The sequence below is a fragment of the Macrotis lagotis genome, chromosome 1 (assembly GCF_037893015.1).
Source record: "Macrotis lagotis isolate mMagLag1 chromosome 1, bilby.v1.9.chrom.fasta, whole genome shotgun sequence".
NCBI lineage: Eukaryota > Metazoa > Chordata > Mammalia > Peramelemorphia > Peramelidae > Macrotis > Macrotis lagotis.
The window spans coordinates 810946912-810970643 of record NC_133658.1 but is presented as its reverse complement, the minus strand read 5'-3'; the positions used below and the strand labels follow the sequence as shown (position 1 = coordinate 810970643).

The following is a 23732-nucleotide window of genomic DNA, read 5'->3' as shown; positions in this document are numbered from 1 at the left end:
CCCCCAAATATTAAACTCATATTTTAACTCAAATGCATGTATGCATATGATGTAATCATGGTGGGGAACCATCCTTTACCAATTCGGATCACAGTTCATATATGACTTACTTACTAAGTGATATGGAGGAGGGGAGACCTGCATTGTATTACATATGTAAGATATCTATCTATCTATCATCTATCTATCTATCTATCTATCTATCTATCTATCTATCTATCTATCTATGTAGTGAAAATGGAAAGTAATCTCAGAAGGAAAGCAGTGGGGGAGGGAGGATGGTAGGAAGAGACCTCCTAAAGAAGATGGAATTTAAGTCTTGAAGTAAGTCAAGAAAGACAAGGGATGTAGAGGAAGAGGAGGAATTTCTAAGCAAAGAGGACAATGAATGGCTATGGATTTGGGAGATGTTTGTCATACATAAAGCCATTCAAGCCTAAAAGTAATCTTCTTAGGTAATTGACATAAATATTATCTTTTCCATTCAACAATGAGATGAATATTGTTTACTGATAAGTTGGAAAACTATGACCTTTCTCCTGGCCCTCTGATGTCACATCAAAGTCTCTTTCTGTGACATGATCTCTATGACAAAGATATCTTTTGCTACAAGGGTAACATGACACTATGGACTCAATTAGTAACCATTTAATTGGAAGCACGGTGATAACTGCATCTTAGATTTAGAAACAAAAGGGAATTTAGGGGTTGTCTTGCTCAACTCCCATATTTTTATAGATGAGGAAACTGAGACTCATTGAGGTGAAGTGACTTGACCCTTGGTCACTCAAGTTGTAAGTGGTAGAGGCATGTTTGTATTGAGTTTCTCTGCTTCCAAATATAGAATTTTCTACATGGCTCTAATGTGTCTTATATAATGGAAAGAATGAGCTTTGAATCAGGAGACTTGGGTTCAAATTCTTAGACAGCATCTTCAAGGACACTAACCAAGTCACTTCATTTCTCTAAGATTTCCTCTGTAGAATGAAATTCTAATATTCACAACTCTTTACCTCATCAGCTTGTTGTGGAGAAACTTTGCAAATTAAGTTATCTCTTAATGGCAGTTGAATGGTATAGAGTATAAAACATTCTCTCTCTCTCTCTCTTTCTCTCATCCCATTCACCCCCTTCATTCTCAACAAATTTAATTGTTGAGGTGAAATAATCATTTACTCTATTCACTCAAATATGAAATTCAAGAGAGAAAAATACGACCTTTTACCAAATTCTTGTCTCTTTCTGTTTTCTATTGCACTAGGATGAGAATTAAACAACATTCCTCCCCTCCAAAATTCCACGTGAAAAGGACAATGAATTTAGATTGAAAGGAGCCTTGGAGATTATATGTTGCCTCTCTCTCATAATTACACATTGGAAGAAACTCAGGCCCAGAGATGTAAAGTAACTTTGCTCATATTCACCAGTTAGTAAGGGGCAGAGCCAGAATTTTAATCTAAGTTCTCGGATGCAAATTCTTCATCTTTCTATTAAAATTTTCAAAGAGCCTTAGGTTTACAAAGACCTTTCAAATAACTTTCCTCCTTTGATTTTTGCAATAGCCCTTGAGGTCCACAAAATATTGCATCCATTTCATTAGATGAAGAAACTGATTCAATGACTTTTCTGGTCACACATTTAGCCACACAATTAGAACTGGGAGAAGAATCGAGATCTTTCATTTTTAAGTCTGCCGTTTCTTTGATTTATAACACACTGCTATTTACAGTCAATAGAGCATCTGTATGCTGCAACTTCTTTGCCTCCAATCTCTTAATTTTAACTTCATTTCAGCCTAGGTTACCTTTTGACCAAAACTACTATTTTAAGGGAGCTAAATCCTTTTTGAATAATTTAAAACTTCCCTGTGCTCTGGAATATAAACATGGAAAAGAGTCTTTCATTCCATAACAGGTGCTTAATAAGTATTTTTTTTTGGATTGCATTGAATTTTTAATAAACAACACTGCAGGTTACTTTAGGTACAATAATAATGCGCATATAACAATATTTTCACTTAGGATCTGGCTCTTTGGTCAAAAATAGCTCTTATGAGAACAAAAAAGCATGCTACCTCTCTGTATCCAATGTACATAATCAGACAAAAGTAAATGATCAGCAATCTTCTCTGGCTATCTTTTGAATAAGACACATAACTTAAATCTTTGCTACTCATTCTTCTTAATTCAATGAGGTTAGCAAATAGAGGAAAATGTGATGAGAATCAGCAAAACCTAAAGAATTCCATTGTTATATTTTATAATCTCACATTTAAGTAGTGTAATATTTTTAAGAGTCGAGAGTAAAGAAACTAGATGAACCAATCCAGCATGGAGGAAGAACTAAATCAATTGTTTTCTTTTAGCATTTATGGCTTAAAGGGACAATTGAGGAGGTCTCAGTAAGGATGTTTGTATTCATTAAAGATTCAGTCCATTTCAGTGTCCAATGAAGTATAGACTATTATATATATACATACATACATATATATATATATATATATGTAAGATAATTTATTTTAGATAGTGTTTGATGTCTCTTGGAAACGAGGGTTGAAGTTACATATTGGAAAATGCACCATAAGTCACTAGGTTTTAATCTATGTGAATCTTTTTTTCCTCATCCAACTTATATAAGGTCCTATAGAAGGGACAGTGTATCTTTTTAAAATGTCTTTATAAAACTATGGAGAGGATGGTGCATGCAAAATAATTCAACAAATGTTTGTTGCATAAATGAATTCATCTGAAGGCAACTAATTGTGATCATTTCAGACTATTTTTAAAATAAAATCAATACTCTATATGAATCCCAACAATTCAATTAAAAACATTTGCAAATTAAATATTACGTGTGAAGGTCATGTACTAGGCATTAAAAGTATAACTGTAGTTATAACATGAACTAATCTAAAGAAACTTGAAATCTAAAGAATGTGTACAATTATAAAAGAGAAATACAAAGGAAAGTCAAGCTAGAGACTATGACAAATTTCATCAGGGAAAACTCTAATCAGTTGAGTAATGTGGGAAGAAGGTTAATGGAGTTGATCATACCTCAATTGAGCTCTTGAATGAAGATATGGACTTCAGCTGAATGAAATGGAGCAGGGGAGAGTCTATTAAAAGTACTAGAGAAGACTTAATTAGAACCTTCAAATGGTAGAAACAAGAGCAAGGTAAAGTTTAGTACAGTTTAGTTAAAAATAGAGAACATGAAGAACAGCATAAGATGAACCAAGAGAGGCAGTTTGGAACAAATTTTTAGAGGGCTTTGAATGCCAGTAGGAGAACTTTATTTTCTAGGCAATGAAGACCTGCTGAATGTATTAGAATAGTGACATGATCAAAATGGAAAATAAGGAAAAATGCTTGGGTGGTAGTACGAAGGATGGATGGGAGAGTTGATAAATAAGTGTCAGAAAGACCAGTGATGAGGCTATTATAGTAGTCTAGGGAAGAATCTATGATAACATGAATAAGATTGGTTGCAATGAGTGTCATATATAAGAAATATTACAGAAAATAGATGTCATAGCAACTGATTAATTTTAGGCATTGAGAATATAAAAAGAGTAAAACAAAATCAAGGTTTTAAGCTTAGTGACTTGGAGGCAGAAACAGAAATAGAGAAGTCAGAATGTGTTTTTTTTCCCCTGAATGGGTGTGGGGGATTGGTTATTGATAAATTCATGAGTTCAATATCAGAAATGCTGAATTTGAAATGTCTATGGGAAGTCCAGGGCAAAATGCCATTAGGTTGATGAATGTTCAACTGCCAATAGGTATATAGTGAAGGAATGATTTGTAAGTATTTAAAGAGGGATGCAGTATCACTAAGGATTGGCATAGTTCATCTAGAAGAGGTAATATAATTTTAAAAACTACAATAAAATTATTAATAAGACAAAATTGAACAAATTAATAGCCAAGCTTGACCCTGGAGAATAAATGTTATCAAATCTATATATTTTTATTGAAGAGATGGGATACTATGAATGCTGTCTGTGCTATCAGAAATAGGTTGTGTGTTTGCTGATTTTACCAAACTTTTTTACCACCTTTATTTACTATAAGGGGAAAACAATAGGTTGATGGGTAGGGAAGTGAAGAAGTATATTTTGAAAGTTACAGAGTCATTTGTTAAATAGATAAATTACCACAAAGTTTGAATTAGTAGTTCTCAAAGGAAGAAATCCAAATTATAAACAATCATGAAAAAATGCTTCAAATCACTAATAATCAGAGAAATGAAAATTAAAACAATTCTGAGGATCTACCTCACTTCCACTGAATTGTCAAGATGGCAACAACAAAAATAAAAATTGCTACCAACTATATGAAAGATTACTGATACATTGTTAGTTGATTTGTGAATTTCTATTCCAAAGGTCACCAAATTATGCATACTCTTTGACTAAGGGATATCAATAGAGAAAAGAAAGAATTAATATCAATATGAAAAAATAATAATTGAAACATTTTTGTTACATTAAAAATCTGGTAATCCTGGGGGGTATGCATCAAATGAGTAATGGCTAAACAATTTATCGTATATGAATATAATTAAATATTATATCTTATGAAATGATGAAAGAAATATTTTCAGAGAAACCTAAAAAGACTTTTATGAACTAATACAGAATGCAAAGAGAAAAATCAAGGAAACAATTCATACAGTAAGCATTTTAAAGGAAAACAATTTTGAAAGACTTACAAATTCTAATTGAGTCAAGGACCAGCCACAGGTCTAGAGGATAGAAGACAAAAACATGCTACCCATTGTGATAGTTTAGAAATGAAGGATGTGGCCTATGTCTATAGATATGGCAAATGTGTGGATTTGGTTTTGCTTGATTTTACTCTTTGTTACAAAAGATGGTCTTTCATTTTCTTGGTGGAGTGATTTCATTAGAAGTCTTAATTTCACTAAACAAGTTATGGTACATGCATACTATGGAATACTATTGTTCTATAAGAAACCATAAATGATCAGACTCTAGAGAAGCATGGAATGACTTGCAGGATCTGAAGTTAAGCAAAGGGAGTAGAACCAAGAGAACAATGTATACATTAACAACAACATTGTGAGATGAACAAGTTTAATGGAAGCAACTCCTCTCAGCAGTTCAGAGAGTTAGGACAACTGTATTAGACTAGCTATAGACTATATTATCCCCATCCAGAGAAAGAAAAACAAAACAAAATGAAACACACAAACACACACACGCACAAAACCCTTCAGAATCTGAACACTTTATAAAAATTATCTCTTATGTATTTCTTTCCCTTAATCCTAATTTCTCATGCTGAAAATAACTAATCTGTAAACATGTTTATCCAGAATATGTATGCACAATGCTAACCTGACTGCTGCTGAGGGAATGGGGTGGGAAGGGAGGATGGAAGGAAATTTTGTAACTTAAAAATGTACATGCATATATGGCTAAAAATGAAAAGTCTTAATTTCTTCAATGTTCAAAAATCAAAATACTCACTTTAGGCTCCCCAAAATTTATCAGCTGAATCTCTTGCAGTTTTACATAAATTTCACATAATTCATTTTGCATCTTTTTGTTAGAGGATGAATTGGAAGTTTTCCCTGGTTCCAAAGATTAAGGAACTTTTCTGAGGGGGTTGGGGGGGCTGACTTTTGGAATAGTACTCACCAGACTTTATTGCTCTCCTGAGGTGTTCCCTAAAGGGGAGTCTTTTATTTTTTATTTTTATTTTAGAATTTTCAAGGCAATGGGGTTAAGTGACTTGCCCAAGGCCACATGGCTAGGTAATTATTAAGTGTTTGAGGTAGGATTTGAACCCAGGTACTCCTGACTCCAAGGCCAGTGTTCTATTCACTGCACCACCTAGCTGCCCCTAGGTATCTTTTATTTAAATGAAGGAAAGGAAGAGTAGTGATGTCAAAAAAAAATGAAAAAAATATCAGTGAAGCATTCAGCAATGAATTGAAGGATAAAGTATAGTAGAAGACCCAGAGAAGCAGTATAACTTCAAAACTAATGCAATGAATTTTTATGTATTTAAAAACAAGCTATGCTTAATATAGATTCATGGTTTCACAAACAGTCCTCTTTTATTTCTTTCTATATATGAAAATTTCATGTTTTTCACTTTTAATCCAATTCAGTATAGTGAAAAAGATAAATTAAAAAGGAACTTATTGATGCAAAATTAAAATGTATCAATACATTTGCTTCCACTTAAAATGGTCATGCCAGACTAACCTCATTTTTTATTTTTTGGCCATGATTATTAATGATAGATCAGGGAAAGTCTATAGATACTTTAGTTACTTATATACTTAGATACTTAGATGATGGTAGTTAGGTAAACTTGGAAGTCATAGGATGACCAGATCCAAAGAGTAATCTCTGATTAATTGATGCCAGCTGGTCCTGTGCTTTCTAGTATATGATGCTAACAATTTTTCTTGACTCTGTGATGGATAATATTTTTATCAGTGACTAAATAAAAGCATGATAGTATATTTGTCACATTTTCAAGATAGTATTTTTGTCACCTTTGCAGATGTCCTAAAGGAAAATAGGAGGCATGGATACCACCAGAGCATGGATCCAAAAGATGAATAAAATAAAAAAGAAATTTAATGGAGTTGAATAGTGGAATATTTAGTGGAATATTCAATTTTCCTTTTCCATAATGAGGAAGATATAGCTTAACAATAGTTTACAGAGAGAGGTGGAATCAAAATGGTAGAGTAAAGGTAGGAACACATGTAAGTGACCCCAAATTCCTTCCAAGAAATGTTAAAATGACAACTTGAAATGATTCTATAGTAGCAGAACTATCACCAGGTTAGGATGAAATAATTTTCCAGTCCAATAAAACTTGGAAGATTGGCAAGGAAGTTCAGTCTCATTGAAGTGAGAGGGGAGCACAGTCTAGTGTAGACTACATTCTGACAGGATAGCAGCAAATTTTGGGGATGCTTTAATCAACAGTAGTTTCCAGAAGTCTTAGCCTATATCCTCTTGGGGGTCAGTCAGAAGGGGATTATAGGGGAGTCTGTTGGCACAGGGAGAAAGACACTGTATTACCTATATGTGGTTCTGGGGCAGTCCTAGGACAAAGAGGTATGAAAATTCTGGTCATAGTTCCAAGGGCAAAATGTGTTTTTGTGATTATTCATGAACAAGAGATCAGGCCAGGAAAGCAGTGACCTAAACTCTCTTTAAAGTATCCTGTCTTGGAAAACCAAAAACTTGCACACCCTAAGAACTAGCTTTGAAAACAACTTCATAGGAAAATTGAATCTTGGGACAGTGCCCTTTCTACCCTAGAAAGAGCCCAATTTTATCATAAAATTAAAAGTCAGTAAATAGTCTGAAAATATGAGGAAAACAACTAAAAAAGCCTCTTATCATAGAAAGATACTATAATAACAGGGAAGATCAAAACACAAACTTAGAAGACAACAAAGTCAAAAAATGCTGACTGAAGCCCCAAAGACAAGTGAGAATTGGTCTCAGATTCCAAAAAAAATTCCTGAAAGAGCTCAAAAAGGAATTGAAAAATCAAATAAGAAAGGTAGAGGGGAAAAATTGGGGAAAATGAGAGTGATGCAAGAAAATCATGAAAAATGAGATAACCTGTTAAAGAAGGCAAACTAAATACAGAAGAAAATAATACCTGGACTGTGGTTTCTAGTATAGGATACTAAAGATTTGTCTTGACAAGAATGGAATAGACCAAACAGCAAAAGAGGCATAAAATCCACTGAAGAAAAAGCAGAATTGGCCAAATGGAAAAAAGGATACAAAAATTCACTTAAAGAAAGAATATTTAAAAATTAGGGCCCAATTGTTGGGCAAGTGGAAACTAATGCATCCTTAGAATATCAAGAAACAATAAAACAAAATGAAAAGTATGTAAAATTAAAAAACAAACAGAAAAAATCTGAGATATCTTTTTGGAAAAACAACCTACCTGGAAAAGAAATCAAGGAAAGATAATCGAAAAATTTTATGTCCTGATATCATAATGAAAGTCATGATGAAAAATAATAGTCTTAGCTATTACATTTATCACAATAATCCTAGATTCACATTAAAATTATCAAGGAAAACTGAATGACATTTTGGAGGAGGGATAGGGTGAAAGAAGAGAAATAGGAGATATGGGGAAAAAGGGAAGGATAGAGAAAAATATAGAGTTAACATTCATAACTATGAATATGATAAACTCATTCATAAAACAGAAGGAGATAGAGAGTAAATGAAAAAACAGAATCCTGCAATGTGCTATTTATAAGAAAATAGATTAAAGGTAAGAGGATGGAACAAAATATATTATTCTTCAGCTAAACTAAAACATGAAAGTAATGGTAGCAATCATGACCTTAGACTTCATGACCTCAGCAAAAGCAAAAAGCCTCATTAAAAGGGAAATGGAAGGAGAGTATATCTTGCAAAAATGTACCATTGATAATGAAGTAATACCCATAGTAAACGTATGCACTAAATAGGATAAGATTCACATTTTTAAAGAAATTAAATGAGTTAAAGGAGAAAATATTGCAATTATACTAGTAGGGGACTTCAACTTTTCCCTTTTAGAACTAGATAAATCAAATTACAAAATAAACAAGAAGTTAAGGAGGTGAATTGAATTTTTAAAAAGTTAGATATGATAGACAGATGAAGAAAACTGAATAGGTACGGAAAGTAATATTTTCTCAAATATACATGGCACCTATATAAAAATTAACCACATATTAGGGCATAAAAAATCTCAAAATCAAATGAAAAAAGCCAGTCATATTAAATGCATCCTTTCCTGATCACAATTCAGTTTTAATTGCATCGAATAAAGGACAATGGGAAGATAGAATATAATTTATAGGAAACTAAATAATCTAATTATGAAGAATGAGTGGGTCAAAAGAATAAATCATAGAAATAATCAATAATTTCATTAAGGAGAGAGACACAATGAGACCACATTCCAAAATTTTTTACAATGCAGCCAAAAAAGTACTTAGGGAAAAATTATATCTTATCTCAGTGAAAAACAGAAAAAGGTGAGTGAATGGGACATACAATTAAAAAATGGAAAAGAAGAAATTAAAAATCCCTAATTAAATATCAAATTGAAAATTTCTAAAATCAATGGAGAGATTAATAAAATTGCAAGAAAGAAAGTTGTCCAACTAATAAATAAAATTAGGAACTGGTTTTGTGGGGGAAAAAACAATAAAATAGATAAGCTATTGATTAATTTTATTTCAAAAAGAGAAAGGAAAAAACCAAATTACTAGTATCAAAAATTAAAAGGGTAAATTCACACCAGTGATGAGGAAATTAAAGCAATCACTAGGAGCTTTTCCCTTATAATATGTCAACAAATGTGACAATCTAAGAAAAATGGATGAATATTTACAAAAATATAAATTGTCCAGATGAATAGAAGAGGAATAAGAGATACTTAAATAACTTCACCTTAGAAAAATAAATTTATCAATCCCTCAAGGAATTCACTAAGAAAAAATTTCCAGGACCAGGTGGATTCAAAAGTGAATTCTATCAAACATTTAAAGAACAATTAATTCCAATACATTATAAACTATTTGGAAAAATGAACAAAGAAACATTTTTTCAAGCTCTTTTAAAAACACATATATGATGATGATACCTAAATCAGGAAGAGAGGAAAAAATCAGAGGGGAAAAATTTTGTAGATTAATTTTCACAATGAATACTAATGCAGGAGCAGCTTGGCGGTGCACTGGAGAGAGCTCCAGCCCTGGACTCAGGTCACTTAGTAATTACCTAGCTGTGTGGCCTTGGGCAAGCCACTTAACCCCATTGCCTTGCAAAAAAAAACCCTTTAAAAAATGAATACTGATGCAAAAAGCTTAAATTAAATTCCAGCAAGAAGATTACTGCAATATATATCAAATATCATACAATATGATCAAGTAGGATTGGTGCAATGTTTGGAAAACTATCAGCATAATTGATTGTATCAGCAGAGACCAAATCATCTGATTATCTCAAAGATATAAACCTACCACTTTTTTTGCATGTATGAGAAAGTTGGAATTATCTATCTTGCTCAGAGTGACACAACTAGCAAGTGTCAAAGGTCTGAGGCTGGATTTGAACCCAGGTCCTCCTGATCCCAAGACTAGTGCTATATCCACTGTACCACCTAGCTGCCCCAACACTTATTATTATTAAAAACACTAGATATCATAGGAACAAATGAAACTTTCTTTACAATGATAATTAGTATCTATCTAAAATCATGTAATCTATAATGGGATAAGCTAGAAGCCTTCCCCACAAGATCAAGGCTAAAAAACGAATGCCCATTATTGTTCAATATTATAGTAGAAATGTTAACTATAGCAATAAGAGAAGAAAAAGAAAATAGAACAGGCACCAAGGAAATAAAATATCATTATTTGAAGATGATATGATGGTATACCTAGAGAATTCTAAGGAACCATCTAAAGAGCTACTTGAAATAAATAACAACTTTAGTGAATTTGTAGGATATAAAATGAACCCACATAAACCATCATTTTTTTTGACTAATAAAGTCCAGTAGCAGGACATAGAAAGAGAAATTCCATTTAAAACAATTATAGACATTAATATATTTGGGAGTCTATTTGCCAAGATGAACCCAGGAATTCTATAAATGCAATTACAATATATTTATCATGCATATAGTCATATTGAAACAACTGAAAAATATCAGTTGCTCATTGGTCAGCTGAATCAGTAAAATTCTACTTAAATTAATTTACTTATTCAGTACCATACCAAACTTCCAAGAATTATTTTATAGATCTAGGAACATAATAACAAAATCCATGTGACAGAGTAAAAGATCAAGAATATCAGGAGAATTAATGAAAAAAAAAGTGAAGGAAGGTGGTCTACCCATAACATCTCAAATTTTATTATAAAGCCAGGAATCATTAAAACTATTTGGTAAAAGCAAAAACAAACTTAAAACTATTTGGGATTGGCACAGAAATAGAGTAATGGGTCAGTGGAGTAGATTAGGTACACAATACACAGCAGTAAAAGATCATAACTATCTAACATTTGATAAATACCATATCCAAGTTTTTGGAACAAAAATTCATTATTTGAAAAGAAATCCTGGGAAAACTATATGTCAAAAACTAGCTACAGGCCAACACCCTATATCATATACAAAGATAATGTCAAAATGAATACATGGACCAAAGAAGAGATATAGAGCTTTCAGGATAGAGAAAGGATAATTTTGACTTTATTAAATTAAAAAATTCTTGCATAAACAAAACCAATGCATCCAATATTAGAAGGAAAGCAGAAAATTGGGGGAAAATTTCACTCCCAATTTCTTAAATAAGGATCTAATTTCTTATCTAGAGAAAACACAATCAAATTTATAAGAATACAAGTCATTCCCCAATATATAAATGATCAAAGGAAATGAATGGACAGTTTTCAGATGGAGAAATCAAAGCAATCTATAGTTGTAAGAAAAATGCTTTAAATCACTACTTATTAGATTAATGCAATTTAAAATAATTCTTTAATACTTCTTCATATGTATCAGATTGGCTAAAATGATAGAAAAGGAAAATAATAAAAATTGGAAGGAGTGTGGGAAAACTGGGACACCAAAGCACTGTTGGTGAAGTTGTGAACTGATCCAACCATTCTGGAGAGCAATTTGGAATTATGTTTAAAACTGTATACACTTTGATCCAGCAAAAAGAACTAATTTGCTTGTATCCCAAAGAGATTTTTTGAAAAATGAAAAGGATGTTTCTGGCCAAGATGGTGGAGAGAAGACAGGCACTGTGCTAAGTGTTCCTGGTTTCACCTCAAAAATAACATGAAAGAAACCTCTTAACAGAAATTCAATTGACAAATCCCAGGGAAAAGAAAGCTAGGAGAAGAACACCTTCTAACAAGGTCTGTCTCAGGGGACTGTGGGTGAACTTGAAATGGAGAACAGAAGGTGAGCACAGGGACAGCAGCAGGATGAAACCAGAGGTCTTAGGTCCTCTGGAGGCTTTGGTGAGTGGCTGGTCCCAGGACCAACTTTAGCCATGGAATCTTTGGCTGGGGGAGAGGTGGGCTGGTGAGACCCAGTCAATGGGAGGGTTAGTTCCAGCACAAAGAACTGCAGAGCATGCCTGGAAATGACCAACTGGGTGCAGGACCTGGGTTCCATACTTTTAGCAGAGCATTCTTCCCAGAACAAATGGTAACCCCCCCCCCCCAGCAGCTAAGGTGTGGGAAACAGAGCTCACTCAGCTGAAAGAGAGATTAACTACCTCCCCAGGACTGGCCCATTGTTCAAGGTCAACTCAGCCCCTGCTGCCCCTTCTCACTCCCTCCAGGATTAGGGAGAGGGTTTCAAACACTCCAGAGAAAGCAGCCAACACCTCCTACTGGCCAACCCACTTGCAATTACTAAGCCAAGTGAACAATGCCTCTAGGGTTTTCAAAAGCAAACCATCTGTGAACCAGCCCCTCCCCAACACAAGATCCTAGGAAAATGAAGAAAGGCCAGTGAAAGGGGGGGCATGGAGAAATACTTGGGATAAATAGATTCTAACCCAGAGAGATCTAGCACTTCTGAGGAGAATGTGAATTGGTCTCCAGTCCAGATAGACTTCCTTGAAGAAATCAGGAAGGAGTTTAAAAATCAATTGGAAAAACTGGGAAAAGAAACTCAGGAGAAAATTAACACTTGCAAGAGAAAATTAACATCTCACAACAAGAAAACAAATCCTTGGAAAATACAATTAGACAAATACACAAAGAAAATAAAACTCTCAAAACTACACTTGGGCAAATGTAAAACTTCAAAAATAGAATTGATCAATTGGAAAAGAAGTTGCTCTTCTCTAAATAAAGAATAGAATCTGTGGAAACTAATGACTTCATGAGACAAAAAAGAGTCTGTTAAACAAAAGCAAAAGATTGAAAATATAGAAGAAAATGTAAAATACTTCAACAAAAAACCACTGACTTCAAGAATAGATCAAGAAAGGACAACCTGAGAATTATCGGTCTTCCTGAAAACATTGAGGAAAAAAAAAGTCTGAAACTTAATATTACAGCATTTAGTGATGGAAAACTGCCCTGATATCATGGAACCAGAGGGCAAATAGTTATAGAAAGAAGAGATAGGAAAGTGAAAACATCAAGGAATGTTGTGGCCAAATTCCAGAACTATCAGATAAAGGGGAAAATCCTGCAAACAGCCACAAAAAAACAGTTTAAATACCAAGGAGTTACAGTAAGCATTGCACAGGACCTGGCTTCATCTACATTAAGGGATTGAAGGGACTGGAATGAGATATTCTGAAGAGCAAGGGAACTTGGAATGTGGCCAAGAATCCACTATCCAGCAAAGGTGAGCCTTCTCTTCAAGGGGAAAAGATGGACATTTAATGGAATGGGAGACTTCCAAAATTTCCTGATAAAAAGACAAGAACAAATTGAAAATTAGGACATCAAACAGGGGGCTCAAGAGATACATGAAAAGGTTAAACAAAAAGTGAAGGAAAAAACTGCTATCCAATAAGATGAAACTGCCTATATCCCTACCTGCAAGAACGGTTCTTATAATTCTTGAGAATTGTAACTCTATTAGAGAAAATAGACTTAGTCAGAAGTGATGGACACTCATGACTTTTCAGTGACTCAGATAGAATGATTTAAAACAATACCTCATTAAAAAGGGGGGGCAGTAAGGAGACAGGAGGATGGAGGAGATTGAATAGAGTAAATTTCATTACGTTAAGAGGTCCAAAAGACCTATTGCAATAGAGGGGAAGAAGGGAGGAGGTGAGAATCACCTGAATCTTCTTCTCATCAGATTTGACTTAAAGTTAACTTACATACACTCAGTTAAGTCAAGAAACTTATCTTATCTTTCAAGTATTAAAGGAGGAAAAATGGAAGAGGGGGATGGGGAAGGGGAGAAAAAGGGGAACTAACCGAAGGAAGGGAAGGAAGGAAGGGAAAAAGGAAAGGGGAAAGAAAGTGGAGGGGGTTGATATAGGAGGGCAATGACACTGAAGGTGGTGGTATTCAGAAGCAAAATACTGGGGAATATGGATAAAGTGAAAAAAGGGGAAAAATACCAACAGAGGGAAGATAGAATGGAGGGTAATGAAGAATTAGTAGTTATAACATTGAAGGTGAATGGGATGAACTCTCCCTTAAAACATAAGTGAATAACAGATGGATTAAAAACCAGAATATGTTGCTTACAAGAAACCCATTTGAAGCATATATATATATATTGTAAAGGTAAAAGGTTGGAGCAAAATAAATTTTACTTCCGCTGAAGTGAAAGAAGCAGGGGTAGCAATCCTAATTTCAGACAAAGAAACTGCAAAAATTGATATCGTTAAAAGAGATAAGGAAGGCAAATATATCCTCCTAAAAGGTACCATAGACAATAAAGTAATTTCAATACTAAATATGTATCCACCCAATAGTAGAGCATTCAAATCCTTAGAGAAGTTGAAAGAACTATAGAAAGACATAGACAGCAAAACTCTACTAGTAGAAGACCTCATCTTCCTGCTCTCAGATTTAAATAAATCTCATCATAAAATAAATAAAAAGGAAGTTAAGGAGGTAAATTGATTGTTAGAAAACCTAGATATGATAGATTTATGGAGGAAAGTGAATGGGGATAGAAAGGAATATATTTTTTTTTCTGTAGTACATGGCACTTACACAAAATTGACCATGTACTAGGGCATAAAAACTTAATGATCAACTGCAGAAAGGCAGAAATAGTGTATATCAAATCATAATGCAATAAAAATCATATGCTATATTGGACCAGGGAGATATAAATCCAAAAGTAATTGGGAACTAAATAGCCTCATTTTAAAGAATGAGTGGATCAAACAGCAAATTTTAGAATGAATGAATTATTTCATCCTAGATAATGATAATAATGAAATAAATACCAAAACCTATGGGATTCCCTCAAGGTGGGTGTCAGGGAATATGTTATATATCTTTAAATGCTTACATGAATAAATTAGAGAAAGAGGAAATCAATGAACTAAATATACAACTAAAATGCAGAAAGGACAAATTAAAAACCCCTCATTAAATATAAAATTAGAAATCCCAAAAATTAAAGGAGAAATTAATAATATAGAAGACAAGAAAACTTTTGAGCTAATAAATAAAACCAAGAATTGTTTTTATGATAAACCAATAAAATTGATAAACTTGTGGTCAATTTGATTAAAAAAAAGAAAAAACAAAACCAAATTGCTGGTAACATAAATGAAAAAGGTGAACTCACCTTCAGAATTATTTTTCCCAACTCTTTGCCAATAAATTTGACCATATAAGTGAAATGGAAGAATATTTACCAAAAATATAATTTGCCCACATTAAATGAAGAGGAAATGGATTCACAAGTGAATTCTATCAAACATTTAAGGAATAATTGATTCCAATACTATATAAACTCTTTGGAAAAATAGGTGAAGATGGAACTCTGCCTAACTCTTTCTATGACACCAATATTGTGCTGATACCAAACCAGGAAGAGTTAAAACAGAGAAAGAAAATTATAGACCTATCTTCCTAATGAATATAGATGCAAAAATCTTAGATAAAATCTTAGCAAAATGACTAGAGCAAGTTATCACTAAGATAATACATTATGATCAAGTAGGATTTATCCCAGGAATGCAGGGTTGATTCAATATTAGGAAAACTGTTAGTATAATTAATTATATCAATAACAATCCTATCAGAAATCATGATTATATCAATAGGTGCTGAAAAAGCTTTTGACATAATATAGCACCCATTCCTACTAAAAACACTAGAGAGTGTAGGAATAAATGGATTGTTCCTTAGAATAATGAGCAGTATCTATCTGAAACCATCAACAAGCATTATATGCAATGGGATAGGCTGGAGACATTCCCAATAAGATCAGGGGTGAAACAAGGATTCCCATTATCACCACTATTATTCAATATTGTATGAGAAATGTTAGCTTCAATAGGAGAAGAAAAAGAATTTGAAGGAATTAGAATTGAGAAGGAAGAGACAAAAATCTCACTCTTTGCAGATGATATGATGATATATCTAGAGAATCTGCCACAAAAATCTAAATAACTACTAGAAATATAAGCAAATTTAGCAAAGTCTCAGGATATAAAATAAACCCTCATAAGTCCTCAACATTTCTATATATGACTAACATGATACATCAGAAAGAGCTATAAGGAGAAATCCCATTCAAAGTATCCTCAGACAACATAAAATACCTGGGAGTCTACCTGCCAGGACAGACTCAAAAACTTTTTGAAAACAATTACAAAACACTTCTCACACAAATAAAATCAGATTTAAATAACTGGGCAAACATTAATTCCTCATGCATAGATAGAGCTAATATATTAAAAATGACAATTCTAACAAAACTAAACTACCTATTTAGTGCCCTATCAATCAAAATTCCAAAAAATTACTTTAATGATTTAGAAAAAGTTGCGAGTAAATTTATATGGAGAAATAAAAAGTCAAGAATTTCCAGGAATTCAATGAAAAAAAGTACAAAAGAAGGTGGCTTAATCTTACCAGACTTAAAATTATGTTTTAAAGCATCAGTTATTAAAACTGTCTGGTATTGACTAAGAAATAGAGTGTTGGATCAGTGGAATGGACTAGGAGCAATAGCAGGAAACGATTATAGTGATCTGCTTTTTGATAAACCCAAAGAGTACAGCTATTGGGATAAAAACTCTCTCTTCGATAAAAACTACTGGAAAAATTGCCAAGTTGGTATGGAAGAAACTCATATTAGACCAATACCTTACACCCTATACCAAGATAAGATCCAAATGGATACAGGATTTAGACAGAAAAAAACAATACTATTATCAAACTAGAAGACATGGGACTAGTTTACCAGTCAGATCTATGGAAAGGGAAGCAGTTTATGACCAAGGAAGAGATGGAGAACATCACTAAAAACAAACTAGATGATTTTGATTACAGTAAATTAAAAAGATTTGCACAGACAAAAACCACTCTAACCAAGATTAAAAGAAATGTAATAAACTAGGAAACAGTCTTTACAACTAATGTTTCTGACAAAGGACTCATTTCTAAAATATACAGAGAACTGAGTCAAATTTTTTTTTTTAAAAGGCCATTCCCCAATTGACAAATGTCCAAAGGATATGCAAAGGCAGTTTACAGATTAGGAGATCAAAGCAATCTATAGTCATATGAAAAATTGCTCTAAATCATTAAGGATTAGAGAAATGAAAATTAAAGCTTCTTTGAGGTACCACCTCACACCTCTCAGACTGGCCAATAGGACCAGAAAGGATAATGATCATTGTTGGAAGGGTTGTTGGAAATCTGGGACACTATTACATTGTTGGTGGAGCTGTGAACTCATCCAACATTTCTGGAGAGAAATTTGGAACTATGCCCAAAGGGCAACAAAAATGTGCATACCCTTTGATCCAGCAATATCACTACTGGGTCTATACCTTAAAGAGATGATGAAAAAGGGTAAAAACATCACTTGAACAAAAATATTCATAGCAGCCCTGTTTGTGGTGGCAAAGAATTGGAAATCAATTAAATATTGTTCAATTGGGGAATGGCTTAGCAAACCTGTGCTCTATGTATGTCATGGAACCTTATTGTTCTATTAGAAACCAGGAGGGATGGGAATTCGGGGAAGCCTGGATGGATTTCATGACCTGATGTTGAGTGAGATAATCAGAACCAGAAAAACACTGTACATCCTAACAGCAACATGGGGGCGATGATCAACCTTGATGGACTCGCTCATTGCATCAGTGCACCAATCAGGGACAATTTAGGGTTATCTGCAATGGGGAGTATCCAGAGAAAGAACTATGGAGTTTGAACAAAGACCAAGGACTATTACCTTTAATTTAGGAAAAAACCTGATATCTTATTGTCTGATCTTGGTATCTCTTATACTTTGTTTCTTCCTTAAGGATTTCTCTCTCATCACATTCAATCTGGATCAATGTAAAGACTGACAAATTGCCTTCTGTGGGGGGTGGGGGGAGGGAATTAAGATTAGGGGAAAAATTGTAAAACTCAAAATAAATAAAATCTTTAAAAAAGAAAAAAGAAAAGGATCAACATGTACAAAATATTCATAGTAGCTCTTTTTAAGTGGCAAAGAATTAGAAAATTAGAAAATAAATTGATTGGGGAATAACTGAACAAATTATGGAATATGATTGTAATGAAATACTATAAGACATGAAGTTATAAGAAACAAAAAGGGAGGTGGTTTCAGAATACCATGACAATTCCTATATGAACTTGATGCAGAGAGAAGAATCATGCACAGAAACTGCCTTCTGGATATGACATACCTATTCTTTGCAAGACAATGATCTAAGACAATTCTCATGTACTCATTATGAAAAGTTCTATCTCCAGAGAAAGAAGGTAAATTGAAGCATACTTAAAAAAGAACTTCTTTTTCTTTCTTTTGGTCTGTGTTTTTTCATATAATGACTAATATGGAAATAGATTTTGCATGGCTGCTCATATTTGACCTGTATCAAATTGCTTACCTTCTAAATTAAGGGTGTGGGTAGGGAGGAAGAAAATTTGTTACATAAAATAAAAAAAAGTCAAACATTTTTACAGGTAATTGCAAGAATTAATATTTCAAATAAAAAGGAAAACAGAGATGTGGGAGTTTTAGAGCATCTCAACCTCAATACAAGTAAGTAATATAACATGGGAGCCAATGAAATCTAAAACAGATTTAAGAGTGTTCAGATTGAAGGAGGTAATTCTCTTTCTATGTTCTGGTTTGATCAGACAGTTTCTGGAATACTCTTCTCATTTTTCAACACTATATTTTAGAAATTTTGGGATTTGCATTTTGGGATATAGTCAGAAGAATCCAACCAGGATGGTGAGTAAATAATGATATGCAAAAATTAACAGAAGGAGCTGAGGATTTTCATTTTAGAGATGAAATTTGCAGAGACATGACCATTATCTTTGAGTGTCTGAATATCTGTCTCATGGGAAAGGGATCAGATTTTTCTTTTCAAAGTGGGATGAAAGTAGAGGTTTCAGATAAATTTCAGGACAATATAAGAAATGATTAGATATATGCAAAGAGGAATAAGCTGCCTATGTCAGGAACTGAATTTCTCATTCCCCAACTTCCTTAAGCAGAGCAGTTTAATGTTTGATGGGGATGCTTTTGTAGATAGATGGAACAATGTAGATGGAGCACTGGTTCTAAAGTCATGAAAACCTGAGTTCAAACCTAGCTTCAGGTACTTAATAATTGTGTGACCTTAGGGAAATAATTTAGCCTCATATTGCCTCAGTTTTCTTATCTGTAAAATGCAGATAATAATAGCATCTGGCTCCCAGGATTATTCAGAGGATCAATTGAAATAATAATTATTAAGGATTTAGCATAGTCACTTGATATATAATAATTGCTATGGAAATGTTAGTTATTCATTATTATTATTGTTATTATTGAAGGGATGCTTATTCAGGTACTAATTAGACTACTGAGTCTTTTCCACATATGAACTTCTCCAAACTATCTTTAACTCAGAATTTCTATTCAAGGAATCAATAGTTACAACCTCCTTAACTTTCTCCCCTAAATTATAGCTTTCTTATGTATTGAGAAAATAATCACTGATATATTGGGACAATTTGTGCAGAAGTCTGCCAGTTAAATTAACAGGACATTAAATTATAACTAGTCTTTGTGCAGTCCCCAAGCATTCCTTATGCTTTTCTACTGACTTTTGTTTGCTTTCCCATTACATGAAATGGCAGCTTTTTTTTTTTCTTCTCTCATCTCTGCCTATTGCAATCCTAGTTTCTTCAAGATACCTCCTGGATCATTCTGGTCTATATTCTACCTCTACCTCCCTCACCCCGCCCCAGTCAATATTGAACTTTAAATAACTCTTAAGGCAGCTTGGTGATAAGGTGGATAGAATGCTGTGCCTGGATTCAGGAAGACTCCTCTTGTGTTCAAATCTGGCCTCAGGCACTACCTAGACTGGCCAAGTCATTTAACTCTGTTTCCCTCAGTTTCATTGTTTGTAAAATGAACTGAAGAAAGAACGGTAAACTACTCCAGTTTCTTTGCCACATAAGTCTCACATCTCACATGGGATCATGTAGAGTCAGACATAACTGAAAAGCCTGAACAATGACAAGAAAATTCATGATAGTTTTCTCTTTCTGACTATGTGTATATATCCTATCTTTGTGATAAACATATAGACCTAGGGGGTCATCTCTTCCATTTAGGAAGAATGGTAAATTGTTCATCTCATCCTACAGATCACAAGGCAGAATTTAGTTTTGTACTTGTATCACCTAACTTTATTTAGTTCTTAATAATTAATTTTTAAAATAATACTTGCTAGGAACTAGCAAATGAGTTGATCATGTTAGCAGCAAACTGAATTGCAGTAAATCTGGCTGTGAAAAAGCATGCCTTTGGTAGTTGCATAGAAAAAGATTTAATCATATTCAGTGCATAACTGAGCAACTGATGGCGTTGCAATGGCTAATGCCATCTGTGGCATGTATCTGGCACTCATTTGAAGGTTTATGTTTCAGTTAGGGCACCACCCACACACGTCACTTCTGCCAGTTTTAAACCAGAGATTTTGTTCCAAAGTTCACATGGGGGACCAAAACATGTTGAATAGAGCAAGGAGGAAAATAAAGGGTTTTTTAAAAATCAAACATTCTAAAAAGAACATGTTCAATAATGAGTCCCTCCTTTGTTTCAATGTTCAAATCTTATGTTACATTCTCTGTGATGCTTCCCCCCACCTCTTTATACCCCTCTCCAGACAAAAATAGTTCTTATTACTCAAATTTCTTATAAAATGTTACCATGGGGTGGCTAGGTGGCATAGTGGAAAGCACCAGCCCTGGAGTCAGGAGTACCTGGGTCCAAATCCAGTCTCAGACACTTAATAATTACCTAGCTGTGTGGCCTTGGGCAAGCCACTTAACCCTATTTGCCTTGCAAAAAACCTAAAAAAAATGTTACCATAATCTCTCTCTCTGCATGACTCTAATTTCTACTACTCTTTCTACATGTAAAATTTCTAATGCTATGATCTGTTGAAATTAATTTGTACCAGCACAGACTAAATACCGAAAGAAAACTAGTCCAAGGCTATAATTTTACAGATGAGAAAACTGAGGCCCAAAGTGGTCATACAGGTACTTAGTGTCAATATTAGGATTTGAACCAAGGTCTTCTCATTTCAAATTCAACTTTTTTCACACTAGAATTTCTTAATTTATAATTTTTTTTTGTTTCACTAATCTCTTTGACTAAATTATTGTGAAACTTAGGGGTCACTTCTCATACTAATGTGTCCTTAAAGGCATAAAATAAAATAAAATATTGAAATACAATTGTCAATATCTCTAACTACTTATCTCTTTATCATTTTCTTTCTTTCTTTCTTTCTTTCTTTCTTTTTCTTTCTTTCTTTCTTTCTTTCTTTCTCTTTCTTTCTTTCTTTCTTTCTTTCTTTCTTTCTTTCTTTCTTTCTTTCTTTCTTTCTTTCTTTCTTTCTTTCTTTCTTTCTTTCTTTTCTTTTCTTTCTCAGATTGAGAAATACAGTTCTACACTATGCTTCAGGACCTTGTTTATTTTCTCTTGCTTCAAATTTGATTGCAAGCTTCTTGAGAGCTAGAGAGCATGGAAAATGCAGATTGAATGAGTGAACTGGGATGTCTAACTGTAGAGATGTGTGCATGTTTGTAGATGCATATGAAGGAAATGAGCTGGAGGGGAGATGATCTTCAAAGATGTGGAGTAGTCTCATATAAGAAGGTAAATGTTCTGATTGCCATAAATGAGGAAGTTCGAGGGACATATACAATTATTGAGAGTGGATGGGGATAAATAACCATCAAAAGAGACTGAGAAAGAGTAGAAGGGAGGTGACGGAGAGTGGCCCGGGGCGGCGGGGGGGATGTCGGGGATGTTGGGCTGGGGGGACGAGGATGAGCGGGGTGCCGAGCACGACGGCCGCATCTACGTGGGCAACCTGCCGGCCGACGTGCGCGAGAAGGACCTGGAGGACCTGTTCTACAAGTACAGCCGCATCTGGGACATTGAGCTCAAGAACCGCCGCGGGCTGGCGCCCTTCGCCTTCGTGAGCTTCGAGGACCCCAGGGATGCAGAAGATGCTATTTATGGAAGGAATGGTTATGATTATGGCCAGTGTCGGTTTCGTGTGGAGCTACCCAGGAATCCTGGGGGTGGAGGGCCCCGTGGGAGGACTGGACCACCATCAAGGAGATCTGAGTTTCGAGTTCTTGTCTCAGGCCTTCCTCCCTCGGGTAGCTGGCAGGATTTGAAGGATCACATGCGAGAAGCTGGGGGTGTGTGTTATGCAGATGTGCAGAAAGATGGCATGGGGTTAGCTGAGTTCCTCCGAAAGGAAGATATGGAATATGCCCTGCGTAGACTGGATGACTCCAAATTCCGGTCTCATGAGGATGAAACTTCCTATATCAGAGTTTATCCAGAAAGAAGCACCAGCTATGGCTACTCCTGGTCCCGGTCAGGGTCAAGGGGCCGTGATTCTCCATACCAAAGCAGGGGCTCCCCATACTACACCTCTCCCTTTGCACCATACTGAAACTGATAATTGGTTTTTTGTTTTGGTTTTGTTGTTGTTTATTAATTTTTTTTTTTTTAGCGTGAACTGAGTTGCTCTCTGCTCAGAATCTACATTCCAAATTGACTTAGTGTCTTAGGAATTTTTTTAATAACTTTTTTTTTTTAAAAAAGGAAAAACTACATACAATTTCTACTAGGGCCATATTGGCTGTGAAACATTTTGAACCGGCTGAAATTGTGGTTTTTGGTTTAGAAGCAAGTTGCATAATTCCCCCCTGCCCCAATTATGTTGAAAAATCAGTGATGTGTCACGGTGGATTACTCTGCAGACACTATATATATAAATCTGTCCATTCTGTTTAGAAATATATTTCTAAAGTTTAATAATTTACAAGTTGTGGTTATTTTAATCATGCAAGCTCATTTTTTTGTACCAGCCAGATAAAGAAATAAGACTTATATGGACAAAGCTTCTCAGTGGCTAGAAGGGGCTTGAGTGGAACACTGTCTTGAAGGAAAGGAAAAGAAAGTTGACCTGATCATTCTTTGGCCTTAGATGAAATCCTGTACTACCCTTTTCAGTCTCAAATCTTCTATCAACGGAGGCTTTGGCAGCAGAGAAAAATCTTCAATTAAAAAATGACTGGGAATAGTCAGGGAGAAAATTGCAATAATCCAGATTACATCTTAGTGCTGTGATCAGGGAGAAATAAATTCTTAGACAAAGTAAAAAAAAAAGAGTAGAAGGGAACCATGGTAGAAAGTGGTGTTATAGAAATCTAGCAAGGAGAGAAGATCCAAGAGAATAGAGATAACAACACCATCATAGAAAAGAAGGATGAGGATTCAGAGAAGAACACAAGATGTGGAGATTTCCATGAGATAGTTCATATTTTCTTCTAGTTTTTCATTCTTTTGTTTTCTTTTATTGTTTCTTGATTTCTCACAAAGTCAGCATCTTCACTTAGCACCATTCTACAATGAAGGAGCTATTTTCTTCAGAGAGCTTTTTAATCTCCTTTTCCA

The 23732-nt window shown here is 34.3% G+C and overlaps 1 pseudogene; it reads left to right on the top strand.

Annotated features, from left to right (window-relative positions):
* Positions 1–12028: 12028 nt before the first annotated feature.
* LOC141507232 (serine/arginine-rich splicing factor 9 pseudogene) lies at positions 12029–22725 on the top strand (annotated as a pseudogene).
* The last annotated feature ends 1007 nt before the right edge of the window (positions 22726–23732 follow it).